Source organism: Lemur catta, chromosome 2 (assembly GCF_020740605.2).
Source record: "Lemur catta isolate mLemCat1 chromosome 2, mLemCat1.pri, whole genome shotgun sequence".
NCBI lineage: Eukaryota > Metazoa > Chordata > Mammalia > Primates > Lemuridae > Lemur > Lemur catta.
Window position 1 is genome coordinate 41,428,791 of NC_059129.1, and position 14,434 is coordinate 41,443,224.

The window sequence follows — 14,434 nt, forward strand, 5'->3', positions numbered from 1 at the left end:
TTCTTATTGACAGGCAAATTCCACCCCCCCATGGAGGTTGCCGCATTTTGCATTCCCACCAGCAGTGTACTAGAGTGCCTGTTTCCTTATAGCTTTGCCAACAAAGTGTGTTGACTAATTTTGGGATTTTTGCCAATCTGATAGGTAAAACATGCTGCCTTCGTGTAGTTTTTCTTTTTTTCCAGTGTTGATCTTGTTTCATTATCTGACTGGAAAACTAGACAATCCAGCAGCCCAGGAGGGGATGGTTGGGCTTAGTCCTCCTCCTCATCTCTGGCTCCAGCCCCACCCTGGCCCTTCTTGGCGTTCCACCTCTTGTCGCGGTGGGGTGGCCAGCCCGGCTGGAGAGCGGAGGGAGAGGCCAGTGTGCTTCTGGGCGTCCAGCAAACAATGAAGGACGGGGTGTTCACCACCTGCTTGCCAACCGGATCAGCACGCGGGGTGGGGATGGACTTGGCCAAGCCGAGCGTGAAGAGCTGGGTCTGCCGGTGTCTCTCCAAGCAGTCCCAGGCCCGGGATGTCACCCGGCTTCCTCTCGCCCTCGTCCAGCACACGACACCCCAGGGCCTTGTCTTCAAACAGCCGCCCTGGTCCTTCTAGCCCAGCATCAGTAGCTCCCGGGCGGCCTCGCCCACCTCGGCCGGTTAAATCTGACCCTCCAGACCTCACGTCTGTTCCCGGGCCCATACTGGCCAGGCAGCTGCAGCTTTTGGTGGAAGTGAGATTTCTTGAAGGGTCGCCGCGGGGTCACAATTGTTTTGCCTTCACGTAGTTTGGATTTGCGTTTTTCTTGTCAGAAGCAAGGTTGAACTTTTTACATGTCATGGAGCTCCCTTGCATTTCTTTTTCTGTGAATTGTTTGTTCATGACTCTTGCTCGATTTTTAAATTCAATTGGTTATTTTCCCTTTACTTTTTAGAAGCTCTTTACATATTAGGAATGTTAACCATTTGTCTGTGATATATTTGCCATTTGTCTTTTTTTTTGGCTTATAGCCATGTTTTTCCGTGCAACATTTTTGCTTTTAAAGTTCTATGTATCAATAGTCACATTTATCAACATTTCTCCTCACTTGCAGCTGAACTTTTAGCCATACTTATGAAAGTCTTCTCCACTCCCCAGTTGTAGAGGAATTCACCCATTTTCTCCTAATATTGTAGGTTTTTTTTAATTCCACATGGAATTTATCCTTTTTATGCTATGATAAATGCATCAAGTTTTATCTCTTGTCATATAGAGTCTCAAATTTGGTATTATTCGTTCCTCTCCCCCACCCCCTCCTTTCAGCTTAACTTTTTCTGGACATTTTATTCTTTTCTTGGCCAAAACCGGACATGGATCAAAATAAACATCTGTTCAACTCCCTGCATTTGGTTCTATTTTGCTGCCTGTTTTTCTTTCCTGGATTCTTTGTGATTCCAGCAGTGTTTTTCCAGCCGATCAAAGGAGTTATGACCTTTCGGCTTGAGCAAGCGTGCTTTAAAGACCTGTCAGAGACTGAGTCAGGCTGCAGACACCCAGGAGGGCCCCCCTCCACTTGGGGCCGGGGGTGGGGCGGAAACGCATCTTGAGAGAACAGGCATCACGTGTGTGAGCACTCAGGAGCGCCGTGTTTGTTGATGATCCGTGTTTCCTGTTTCCACCCACTCCCTGCTCTTGGGATCCACTTAGGAATGCTGCACTTTTAACTGGAGAAGGCTGGTGAAGACATGGGCAGAGGAAGGGAAGAGTGGAATACAGAGATTGGAACTCCTCTTCCTCTGTGCTCACATAATTCGAAGGCAGATGTGTATAGTTAACAACAGCTCCCTCTGAGTAGCCGTTTCCTACAGCCGGGCACCCGGCTCCATGCTGAGTGCACAGTGTCCCATCAAATTCCAGGCTCAATCAAAACCTCCAGGTCTGGGGCTGGGGGTGGTGGCTCACGCCTGTAATCCTAGCACTGTGGGGGCCGAGGTGGGGGGACCACTTGAGGGCAGGAGTTCAAGAGCAGCCTGAGCAAATAGAAAAATTAGCCGGGCATGGTGGTGCGCACCTGTAATCCCAGCTACTCTGGAGGCTGGGGCAGGAGGATCGCTTGAGCCCAGGAATTTGAGGTTGTTGTGAGCTAGGCTGACGGCACAGCACTCTAGCCCAGGTGACAGAGGGAGATTCCATCTAAAAAATAAAAACCTCTAAGTCTGCAGCCTCCACGATAAAAGGTTCACACAAGCCTGTATTTCTGTTCACTTTTCCATCTGAGACTAGCCTCGCCCCAGTTCACTGCCCAGCTCTGCTAAGCTCAGCCGTGGGCAGCGTGCTTGGCTGTAACTCCGCAGGGTCGCGCTGGGCTGTAAGGGTCCAGGCCGGGCAGGGGCTGCGTCTCGCGCATCTTCTATTCTGTTGCCAGCACAGTGCCCGGCACACGGGGGCCCTCAGCACACGTCTGTTGGGTGATGAGATGGAAAAGGAGGGGAAGAGGAACATGGCTGGAGCTGAAGGGGCAGGAGTAGGGAAGGCACAGGGGACGAGAGCAGATTGGGGGTCACACAGCAGGGCCCAAGCGTGCCAGGCAGGTGGCTGGAAGGGCCCGTGTTGCCCTTTGTTCTGAAACACAGCAAAGGGGTGACATGCAGGTCAAAAGTGATTTCAGTTTTTCCCAACTTCATCGCTAAGAAAGTGATCTAGACTGTGGTCATTTTCTGTTACTTAACTCTTATCAGATAAGTTTTGTTTCCTGGTCGCCTAATGAGTCCGTGACCTGGCCAGAGCCCCCTCTCTGTGGCTGTGGGTGCGTCTCCCTCCCTCCTGCAGGTGTGAGCGTCTGCACTCTGCATTCGAGCGTTCCCACCCTCCTTTCAGCTGGAGAGCAGAGCAAGCCCGGCTGCCTTCTAAGCAAGCTACAGTGAAGGCGACCCACTCTCTCTGGTGGCAAAGGACAGAGGAACACCCAAGCTACCTCAGGGGATGGGCTTTTTGTAAGGATACACGGGTGAGGAAGGAAAACAGGAAATGGTCCCCGTAGGCCCCAGGAAGAGCTACAGCGCCATTCAGGACACGCCAGCCGCGGACGGTGCGGCCTGGCGGAGGGGACAGTGCTGTCTGTCATCAAGGACACGGCTCTTCTAATTCCTAGGCCCTCTGGGGATCTTGTGTGGGAGAAGACATTTCAATGCGTCTTTTCATTACATGAAATTAGGGCGAGTGGGATCAAAGAGGTGTCCCACTGCTGAGCACGCTGAAGAGAAAGGGTGGCTTCCTTGAGCAGCGCGGGGGGAATGTCCAGAGTGGGGCATTCTAGGTAGGGACGCTTCAGAGACCTTCCCTGGTGTGGACTTCCACTCGTCCCCTGTTCTGGGCGGTAGCTGCCCTTCTCGATAGCCCCAGCCATGGGTCAAGCTCCGCTGAGCTGACCCCTAGCCCAGTGTCAGCTTGTAGAGGAAGGGAGGGGTGGAAGAGGCTAGACCCCGGCAGGCAGATGTCGAGAGGAGGGAGAAGCAGGAGGTGACACGGGTCAGGAAAGTGGTGGCACTTCCTGTGCAGGGCCGGGGCGCTGGACTTCCCGCAGTGGTGGAGAAGCAGGGGCCCGAGTTATCTGACCAGCAAAAGAAAACGTGATGCTCCGTATGTGGAAAAACCAGCACTCAACATCCCTTTCCTATTCTCTCACTCAAAACAATCAGCACAGAAGACTTCTGTGCCCAAATGTGGGGGAGTTTTCCCCACACACCAAACAAGCAGCCACTTCTGCAGTGGACACCAGCTGGATGTCCTCCCGTTAAATTCGGACACTGTCTCCTGGAGATAGCGTCAGATCCCATAGGTTGAGGGCTCCGTCCCCAAGAGTGTCCCCCCACCCGGCACCAGTTACAAGTCTGGGCCTCTGGAACTTCTGACAGATTAGCTTCAAGCTGCGGCTCCCACGTGCCCTCTTTGGGTTAGAGTAATTTGCTAGAGTGGCTCAGGAAACTCAGGGAGACACTTGCTTACATTTGCTGGTTTATGACAAAGGCGAGAGGTGGGGCGAGGTGCAGGGAGAAGGGGCTTGCCGCCTCCACGCCCTCCCTGGCTGCACTGCCCTCCAGGAGCCTCCACACCTTCAACTCCCCAGAAGCTAGTCTGAACCCCGTCCTTTTGGGCCTCTCATGGAGGCTTCAGTGGCCAGGCGTGATTGACGCATGGACACTCATGTTGCAAGGGGACTGGACGGAGGGTGCGATCTAATGCTCATAGGCTGAGCGGGAGCCCCAGCCAGGCCTGTCCAGATTCTTCCTGGCCTCTCTGTGCAGCATTCCTTCCTCCAGGGCATGGGGCAAGACCCCTTCTGAAACAGGGGTCTTTTGAGCCACAATCAGATAAAGTAGGTCTGAGATAGAAAGGCAGGAGAAGACTCCTGCCCCGGGGAGAAAGGGAAGCAGGTGAAACGAGGGCAGGGAAGGGCAGAGTCACTCTGTTTCCTGAGGCCCCTCTGGGGCCTAAAGCACCCCGACATGATAACAAAGGAATATGGGCGGTTACGAGCCAGAAACCATAGACAAAACCTGTACATGTGTATGTTATGAGGCATCTCATATCACAGATGCCCACAGGCTGCAAACCTTGTGGGCCACCCGTTCGCCGTGTAGAGCCACTGTTCTCTCCACACTGCCTGCGTTCTCCTGTCTCGCTCTGTTGCATGACTCCAAGTCTCCACCCTCTACCTACAGCAGCTCGCTACCTCCTGTCTCTTCAGACCACCTCCCTTTCTCGCTCTTCCTTCCATCTTCCTTGCCTTGTTAGGGGCAGGTGAAGTGAGGGGCAGAAAGGGTGTGATCCTTTCCTCCCCATCAGGGGGGGTCACAGTGACACTTCTATAACAAAAGACAGGCTAATGAGAGAAAAACGTGACATATTTATTTAATCAAAGTTTTATGTCGGCGGTGGTGGTGGCTCACACCTGCGATCCTGGCACTTTGGGAGGCCGAGGCAGGATAATTGATTGAGGCCAGGAGTTTGAGACTAGCCTGGGCAATATAGTGAGATCCCGTCTCTACAAAAAAATTAAAAATTAGCAGGCGTGGTGGCACACATCTGTAGTCCCAGATACTGGGGAGGCTGAGGCAGGAAGATCACTTGAGCCTGGAGTTTGAGGCTGCAGAGAGCTATGATCGTGCTACTGCACTCCAGCCTGCATGACAGGGTGAGACCCTGTTTCTAAATAAATAAATCAATAAAATTTTAAAACCCATAAAAAAAGTTTTATGCGACACGGGAGCCTTTAGAATGAAGACCCAAAGATACAGGGAAAACTGTTTATTTTAATACTTAGGTTTGATGAAGAAGGAACAGTCATGTAGAAACATGGCTGAACAAGAGGATAAGGTCTAATTGGTGCTGACAGACCGAGTAAAGAAACCCAGCAGGGCCTGTCTGTTCAGATTCTTCTCGGCCTCTCAGTTGCAGCATTTCTTCCTCCCAGGTATGGGACAGGAGCCCTCTGGAATGAGGGTCTTACAACCTCTCAGGCAAAAGACAGAGAATTTCTTTATGGCAAGCTCCTAGACAGAAATGTGGGGAAAGGCAGAGTAATAAATTCAGTTTTTATTGCTTGATTTGGGGAAAAAGTGTTCTAGCTTCTATGACCTGCCTTGGGGAAGAGGATTCTGGCGTCTCTGACTCTCTGCGGGGGAGAAGGAGGGGCGGGAGATAGGAGGGCAGGAGGGGTCGGAGAGACCTTGGTTCTGAGGCCACTTCTGGGCCTTCTAGTGTCCTTGCGTTCAGAGTAGACAGTGGGTCAGGCCTGCTGCGGTGGCTCACACCTGCAATCCCAGCACTCTGGGAGGCCGAGGCGGGAGGATCACTTGAGCTTAGGAGTTTGAGACCAGCCTGAGCAAGAATGAGACCCCATTTCTACAAAAAATAGAAAAATTAGCCGGGTGTGGTGATGTGGGCCTGTAGTTTCAGGTACTCGGGAGGCTGAGGCAGGAGGATGGTTTGAGCCCAGGAGTTTGAGGTTGCTGTGAGCTAGGCTGACGCCACAACACTCTAGCCTGGGTGACAGAGCGAGACCCTGTCTCAAACAAAAAAAAAAAGAAAGAAAGAGACTCAGAGTACTCAGCATGCCAAAGCCCCATACTTTGGAGTGTCGTGTTCTGAGCCCCAGCATTTTTCTTTCTCTCTTCTTCACTCCTTCCCAGTCTCTTCTCAATCCACTCATCAACATTTTCCTCCCCACCCATTTTCTTTCTTTTTCATCCCACCACCTTTGGTCTCTTCCTGGCCATCGCTGCCTCTCCTACCCTCGCCAGCCCCTTGCTGCTCCTCTGCCCCGGCTTCTCGCCCCTCTGCGGGGTGTACACGAGGTGCACCCTGATGGCCTGCAGCCTATCTGGTCTGCAGAAGCATATAATTTGTGAAGAGAATGTTTACCAAAACTATTACCTTCTTTCCCAACATTTAAGAATTGCAGATTTCACATAAAAGTCAGGATTTGCAGCTTTTGAAAAATCTGACTGTCTGGAGTCCTGGACAGGTTCATTGCTGGTAACAGCTGATGGCGCTGGGTGGTAGTCACGCCTCTCGGGTCACCCGAGTTGCGCTGTGTCCCCTGGCATTACTAACACTGAGGGGACCTGCCAACTGGCGTTTATCATTTAGCTGGAGCAGCTGGCTTTTCCTCTAGCAGGCCAATTTTAGTTCCTACCCATATCTTTACTGAAAAGTGGGAAAACAGAGAAAGCAAGAGCCTTGTTCTTCTTAGCTCCAGTCTGCTGCCTCGTTTGTCCTTGCAGCCCTGGGTTTGCAGCTGTTGCTATGGACACACCTCCAGCTCTCCCTCCCCCATTTCCTTCTCTTATCCTTTACGCTCTCTGCATATCCTTGTTTTACTTTTTGTTCATATACAATTAATATTTCTACATTTTATTAGTTTATTTATTTTTCAAAAGAGGTTTCACTATCTTGCCCAGGCTGATCTCGAACTCCTGGCCTCAAGCAATCTTCCTGCCTCAGCCTCCTAAGTAGCTGGGACTACAGGCTTGCACCACTGTGCCTGGTGAAGTTAATATTTAATGCATTGCTGTAAGGTTAAATAACTTCACCACTTCTGAAACTGTTTCAATCTTCAATCTTCAGAAAAAAATCTGTGAAAAATCATTCCATTTTTGCAACAGTGTTTTGTGTGTGCACACGGGTTTGAGTGCACCGATGAGAATAGTTACCCGATCAGGGATCTATTACTTGTCTTGCTATTCGTTTCACATGACTAACAGCCTATCCATGTGGAAGAGATCTGAGAAACATACTAGGCTATGCCTACAAGGAACCTTCTTTTAGAATTTTTATCAGAAGGGGGATGGCATTCACCTGCTAGTAACAGAAACCTGAAAATCAATGGTGTAAACAAATTGGAAGTTTAAATTTTCTGCATCTAAAATAAATTTAGAGGTGAGAACGGGAGTCCTAATAGCATAGCAGCAACACCACAATATTGGGAAGAACCTACTGTAATTAACCATGTTTTCTAGTTTCCATATTCTGATGCTTTGACGTCTTGAGGTCTTGCTGACCCTGGAGGGACTGCCCCACCCTGGGATAGCTGTTAATAGCTCCTAGAAGTAAACAACTCACCTGTCATAGGTAGACCAACTGATCTACAGCCCATCCCCCATCCACCTCCTTTATCAGGCTCCGACACTCCGGCCACTATTCACCTGCCCTGATCACCCCAGGGCCAGAACCAGGCAAGCAGGGACAGGCCCTATGTCCCAGAGGCCACTGAAGTTGTTCAAACCAGCCAATCTAAACCTGCTCAGCCTGCCAACCCATTTCTGCCTATGGAAACCACAATAAAGGTTCTGATGGCCAGGTGTGGTGGCTCACACCTGCCTATAATCCCAACCCCGAGGGAGGCTGAGGCGGGAGGATCACTTGAGGACAGGAGTTTGAACCCAGCCTTGGCAGCAGAGCAAGACCCCATCTCTACAAAAAATTTAAAAATCAGCCGGGCATGGTGGCGCATGCCTATAGTCCCAGCTACTCGGGAGGCTGAGGCAGGAGGATCCCTTGAGCCCAGGAGTACGAGGCTGCAGTGAGCTGTGGTCGCACCACTGCACCCCAGCCTGGGCAACAGAGCAAAACCCTGTCTCAACCCACGTGTTCCCTTCAGCCCCACTGCTTCCCGACTGACCCTGTGCGTTCCCGCGGGCCGCCTCCTGCATGGCCTGCTGTGCCGCCTGCCCCTAGGGACCTGTGAGTAGCTTCTGCCTTGTAACAGCCATTTCCCTGTCTGCATGTCTGCATGTCTGCCCTACCCGAATAAAACACATCCTCGCTGCCTGCACAACGCCCAGCTCCGTCCAGCCTGCTAAGCCACCATCCTTAGGGCTGCCTCTACCTTGCATCAAGAATTTCATTTTTTTTTTTTTTTTTTGAAACAGAGTCTCACTCTGTTACCTGGGCTAGAGTGCCGTGGCGTCAGCCTCGCTCACAGCAACCTCAAACTCCTGGGCTTAAGCGATCCTCCTGCCTCAGCCTCCCGAGCAGCTGGGACTACAGGCATGCAGCATGTAGCTGGGACTACCATGCCCTGCTAATAAGAATTTCATTTCTGATTTTCCTCCTTAACACTTTCCATATTCTGATATGTTATATATTTGTTTGCTTATAATTTGTCCCCCCCAGCTAGACTGTAAGCTCCTTGAAGGCAGGGACTTTGAGCTGTTTTCTTCCTGCTAAAGCCCCAGAACCAAAAACAGTGCCCGGCACGTACTTGTTGCCTAGACGACTGTGTGCTCTCAAGATGATGGCCGGAGCTCAGACCATCATGTTTTCGCTTCAGGCAGGAAGAAGTGGGAGAGTAAAAGGCAAAAGGAGGCCCATGTCAGTTGAATCAGCTCCAGAAAAGATCTCTCTGGAAGTCCCATTTAAGTGACCTGGGCTGACGTATCACTGGCTAGCACCATGTCACACAACTACTTCTACCTGCACGGCATTCTGAGGAAAAACAGTTTTTTCTAAAGCATAGAACTTTGCTAACCAAAACAGAGTTGGGATTCTGTAAGAAGAAGGGATGAGGGGACGGATGTGGGTCTCTGCAAGACACGGCTGCCGCGCCCTGAGGGTGGCCCACGAGGCTCTTCACAGCCGGCGGCCTGTGCTTTCCCCTCCGTTCTCTCTTGCGACGTCAGCCCCCTTGAACTCCACCCAACTCTGATTCCTTAATTCCATACTTGCTGTTTATCTGTTGGGTTTCTAAGATGTAATTGTATACAACTCCAGAACTGTGGGTAGTAAGAACCCCCTCCATCTTCCTGCAGTCCTATTTTTAGATATCTCTGTTCCTGCTGAAACACCCATGGCTTGAGCAGCCCGACAGTCTCCTGACTCTGCGTGGGTGTGCACGGATGTGTGAGTGTGAGCATGGACATGTGAGTGTGCATGGATGTGTGCGTGTGAGCACGGACGTGTGAGTGTGCACGGATGTGTGGGTGTGAGCATGGATGTGTGAGTGTGAGCACGGATGTGTGAGTGTGAGCATGGATGTGTGAGTGTGCATGGATGTGTGTGAGCACGGATGTGTGAGTGTGCACGGATGTGTGGGTATGCACATGGACATGTGAGTGTGCATGGACGGATGTGTGAGTGTGAGCACGGACGTGTGAGTGTGCACGGATGTGTGGGTGTGAGCATGGACGTGTGAGTGTGCATGGACATGTGAGTGTGAGCACAGACATGTGAGTGTGAGCATGGATGTGTGGGTGTGAGCACAGACATCTGAGTGTGCACGGACATGTGAGTGTGAGCACAGACGTGAGTGTGAGCATGGACGTGTGGGTGTGTGCACGGACATGTGGTGTGCACATGGACGTGTGGGTGCGCACGGATGTGTGGGTGTGAGCACGGATGTGTGAGTGTGCATGGACGTGTGGGTGTGAGCACAGACGTGAGTGTGAGCATGGACGTGTGGGTGTGTGCACGGACATGTGAGTGTGAGCACGGACATGTGGTGTGCACATGGACGTGTGGGTGCGCACGGTTGTCTGACCTCATATCACAAAACAGGGGAAGAGAGAGGAAGACCCGCTGTGCTCCTTCCTCCCCTTTCTGAGGCTGATGTCCCTGACTGCAAATGCTTCAGCGGGTAGGACGCACCCCAACAGCTAGCCCCAGTCGCAGGAGAATTGAGTCCACCCTGCCCTGCACACGAACTCCAGCAAGGGCAGCGAGTGGGCTGAATTCCAGCCTGGACTCAGCCCCCTTAGCCTCATACCCTCGCAGGTAGCAGGCCGTTTGCACATGGCCTCTGCAGGTGTCTGACCTCAGCCGCCCTCATTTTAGTTTGGAGGGTGACATCTTCCGATGCTGGCACCAAATTGAAGCCCCATGTACAGTGGTCACACTTTCCTACTCGGAGGGCCTATGAATGTCTGAAATAATTAAGTCTATCTTAAAATGTTACCCAAATCATGAAAGTATAGAATAATTATAAAGCAGAATGGTTAAAAAAAAGACAAGGTATCTGTTTTATCTAATTAAATCTCACCGAGAGGCTCACTATATAATGAAAATCTGAGAGGGGAACATCTCTGGGTGAGGAGGGTGGAGGAATTGGGCCCTGCCCACCGTGTTCCTGCCTGGACATTCATCACAGCCCCACGAGGCCCCTCCGTTGGGTCTCCAAGGGTCTGGTGAACGCGGTTTGCCCAAGTGCAGGGTAGAGGAATAAACCCAGGCTTGCAGGTAGGCGACGGTTTGAGACCTCGCTTTGGTGCTAACTGAGTGAACCGAGGCAAGTGAAATGTAGGGTCAGAAAGGGGTGATCCCTTTCCTTACCATCATAAGGGTCCCAGCCGACACCCCTAGAACAAGAGAAAAGCATAGAAATTTTCTCGGGTTACAGGTTCACATGACACGGGAGCCTTTAGGATGACGACCCACGGGGAAACTGTCCATTTTTATGCTTAGTTTTGACAAAGAGTGGACAGTCATGTAGAAATACGATGGGACGAAAGGGTAAGAGCTAATTAATACTAACAGGCTGAGTGAAGAAACCCAGCAGGGCCTGTCTGTTCAGATTCTTCTCAGCCTCTTGGGTCGTAGCATTTCTTCCTCCCGGCTAAGGGGCAGGGCCCTCTGGAATGAGGGTCTCATGACCTACTATAAGACAAGGGACAGAGAATTTCTTTATGGCAGGTTCCTAGACAGAAATGTGGGGAAAGGTAGAGTAATAAATCTAGCTTTTATTGTTTGCTTTAGGGGAAAAGTGTTCTAGCTTCTATGACCTGCCTTGGGGAAGAGGATTCTGGTGTCTCTGACTCTCTGCGGGGCAGAAGGAGGGGCGGGAGACAGGAGGGGTCAGGGAGACCTTGGTTCTTTTTTTTTTTTTTTGAGACAGAGTCTCACTCTGTTGCCCAGGCCAGAATGAGTGCCGTGGCATCAGCCTAGCTCACAGCAACCTCAAACTCCTGGGCTCAAGGAATCCTCCTGCCTCAGCCTCCCGAGTAGCTGGGACTACAGGCATGTGCCCGGCTAATTTTTTCTATATATATTTTTAGCTGTCCATGTAATTTCTTTCTATTTTTAGTAGAGACGGGGTCTCGCTCTTGCTCAGGCTGGTCTCAAACTCCTGACCTCAAGCGATCCACCCGCCTCGGCCTCCCAGAGTGCTGGGATTACAGGCGTGAGCCACTGCGCCCGGCCCGAGACCTTGGATCTGAGGCCACTTCTGGGCCTTCCGGTGTCCTTGCGTTCAGAGTAGACACCATGCCAAAGGGCCGCACTGTGGGGTGCTGTGTTCCGAGCTTCAGCAGGAACAACCCCTCTCTCCCCGGCCGTCTCCTGCCAACACCCGCAGGTGCCTGTTCCTCAGACAGAGCGTTACTCTGGCATCTCCTCCTCCTCATCTGTACCGAGTGGCCTTTTCCGGTCGCCTCCTCTGTCTACTGGTCTGGCTGAGTGTCCTGTCACCCTCTGTGGCGGGTGTAGCCCAATGCCTCCTCAGACGCCGTGGTCCTCTCTTCTCTCAACAGCAGCACCCCGATTTTGTCTGTGACGTCAACGTGCCTCCTTGAAAGCCCTCGCTCCCCAGACTTCTCCGAGCCTCGAAGTGGCCACACGACCGTTGGGCAAGTGAGTCATCGGCGGAAGTCTGCCTGTGGGACTTTCAGGGAAACATTGCTTCCCTGGGTTTTTTTCTCTAAAAGACAGTTTCAGTCGGGACACTCGTTTTCCCTTTCCTCCTCCTGCCTGGAATGTGGGTGTGGTGTCCGAAGGTGGCAGAGCTGTCTTGTGTCCGTGACACAGAAGGCAGGTGTGGCGATGTCAAGCAGGAGATTGGGTCCTTGGTACCCTTTCGATCAGCCGTTTCGCCCCTGGCCTGCCTGCTCCAGTCTTTTTGATACATGGGAAATGTAAACTCCTCCTTGGTCATGCCACTGTGCTGAGTTTTTCTCACTCAAGAACCACCCGCAACCTTAACTAGCTCAACCTCTCTATGTAGTTTTGTTGGAGCTGGGGTAAACAGTGTCTGATCTGTCTCTGCCTTACCTGACGTTTCCCCGAATTGCCTCCCAGACACAAAATCCACAGGCATCCACAGGCATCCATGGTGCAAGAGATGCCCACGTCACCCACTCCCTCAGCCCCACCAAGACCTGTGGGGACCAGAGGCAGCCCCTGCATCTCTGCACAGTGGGACTGCACGTGGCAGCTTTGAGCTCCGGTTTCCTCTTCTGTAAGACGGGGATTTTAACTACTTAGCAGACATACGTAATGTGTTAAAATCCCTAACCTCTTTAGCAGTTATAGCCGCTATCAGCATCCTCCACTCGCCCGCAGTTTTTTTAGGGTATTCCCAAAGCCAGATTGGGAAGACAGGCTGCCAAGCTCCCTTTGGGAGGTCACCAAGCTGGAGACATTCTTGTCCTCATGAATCTTCATTTCCTTCATTTAAGAACAAGGACTAGAGTGTTCTTGCTTAATTACAACTAGGTGGGAGGTACCCACCTGGGCAACATTAGGGGCAACATTCTGCCAAACCAGAAGAGACAGATCAGCACCCAGCAATCTCCGTCTTGGTGAGCATTGTCCTCCTGGGGGGCTGGAAGGCAGAGGGGTCTCAGGGCTGCGACGCCCATGCTGCCTGTGGCAGTGGAGAGGGAAGTCCAAGAACAGGCTGGGCCAAAGCTAGGGCCTAGGAAGGTTAATGGGGCAATGAATTGGCCTTTCCTACCCCCTCCTTGTAGTGATATTATTTTAAGAATCTTTCCCCCATGACTTTGCCTCTGTCTAACCTCCCAGGGTATTTCCATAGTCTCAGTATTTGGCCTCAGCTATGAGAAAATTTCCTTACTCTTACTTTGCTTATTTTGCAGTTCTCTGAAGATGTTCTTCTGATAGCACTCTTTCCTCTTTATTCCTTGCATGTCATCACTTTTTCTTGCTTATTTCTGTCTTGTGCTCACTCCTTGAAACCTGATCTATCTTTTCGGTCTCTGTCAGAAGTCCTTACGAAGCCAACCCAGACGGAGACGTTCCCTTGTGCAGAGTCCACGGCACTTAGCTGCTATAGCCTTGGCAACGGTCGGCAAACTGGCACGTCTTGCATTGGACTGACTCCTTTCCCCGCCCTTTGGGCTCCTGAAGTCAAGAACTGTCCTGTACTTAGTGGCACATTGAACTTGCTTGATAATTATTCCTTGAACTCAACCGGAAAGTCCAATTTGGAGAGGACAGATATACACCAAACATGATACATTTAAATAAAGTGGAGAATATTTTCCTTGAGAAATGCCTTCTTTGCAAGCCTTTGCCACGTTGGTATAGGACTGGGAAGAAAAGGTGTGGCTAAAACCCACCTGCTCAGAGAACTCTTCTTCAGGAGAAATGCAAAGTATAAAATAAAATCACTATCACCTCTCATCACCTGTAATGAGGAAATTCTGAATAACTCTTTCCTGGGGACCCGCTGAGTCAGAGGTTCACACCTGGTTGGGCAAGCAGTGGGTGTGACCAGTGACAAATATTCTTTTGGCCTCAGCAGCCAGCACCAGCTATTGCTGTGTCGGTGACGCAAACCTCCGTGTGCAGAGTAGGAGGCGTGGTTCAGGCTGACTCCACACCACACCCAGGCAGGACCCAGCAAGGTGGGCTGCCTGGAAAAGGAACTTGACAGAGCAGGTTCAAAGGGTCCCCGAATTCTCGCCCTGGAAAAGACTTAGCCTTCTTCAGGGTGGGGACACGGTGGGCAAGGAGAGGCAGCACTCCTCTGTTCCGACAGCCCGAGCGTGGAGGCGTCGGCAGCCAGTTAAGCTGACAATCAGCGGCTGAGGAGCGAGGGCTGGGTGGGAAGTAGATTTCAGAGTCATGGGCATGCAGATGGGCACTGAAACGCTGGTGGTAGGTGGGGTCACTCTGGGAGGGTGTGGAGGAAGGACAGGGCAGGTCCCCACACTTAGGTGGTGCATGGAGGACAAGA

At 51.5% G+C, this 14,434-nt stretch overlaps 1 long non-coding RNA gene across 2 annotated transcripts in view; it reads left to right on the plus strand.

The window, feature by feature from the left end:
• The window catches only part of LOC123631700, a 42,750-nt gene extending 28,946 nt beyond the window's left edge, over nucleotides 1-13,804 (plus strand). For both annotated transcript variants that reach the window (XR_006733214.1, XR_006733215.1), the window contains exons 4-5: nucleotides 11,988-12,087; nucleotides 13,459-13,804. This is a non-coding gene — a long non-coding RNA (uncharacterized LOC123631700). The remainder of the gene's footprint in view (nucleotides 1-11,987; nucleotides 12,088-13,458) is intronic.
• Nucleotides 13,805-14,434: the final 630 nt, after the last annotated feature.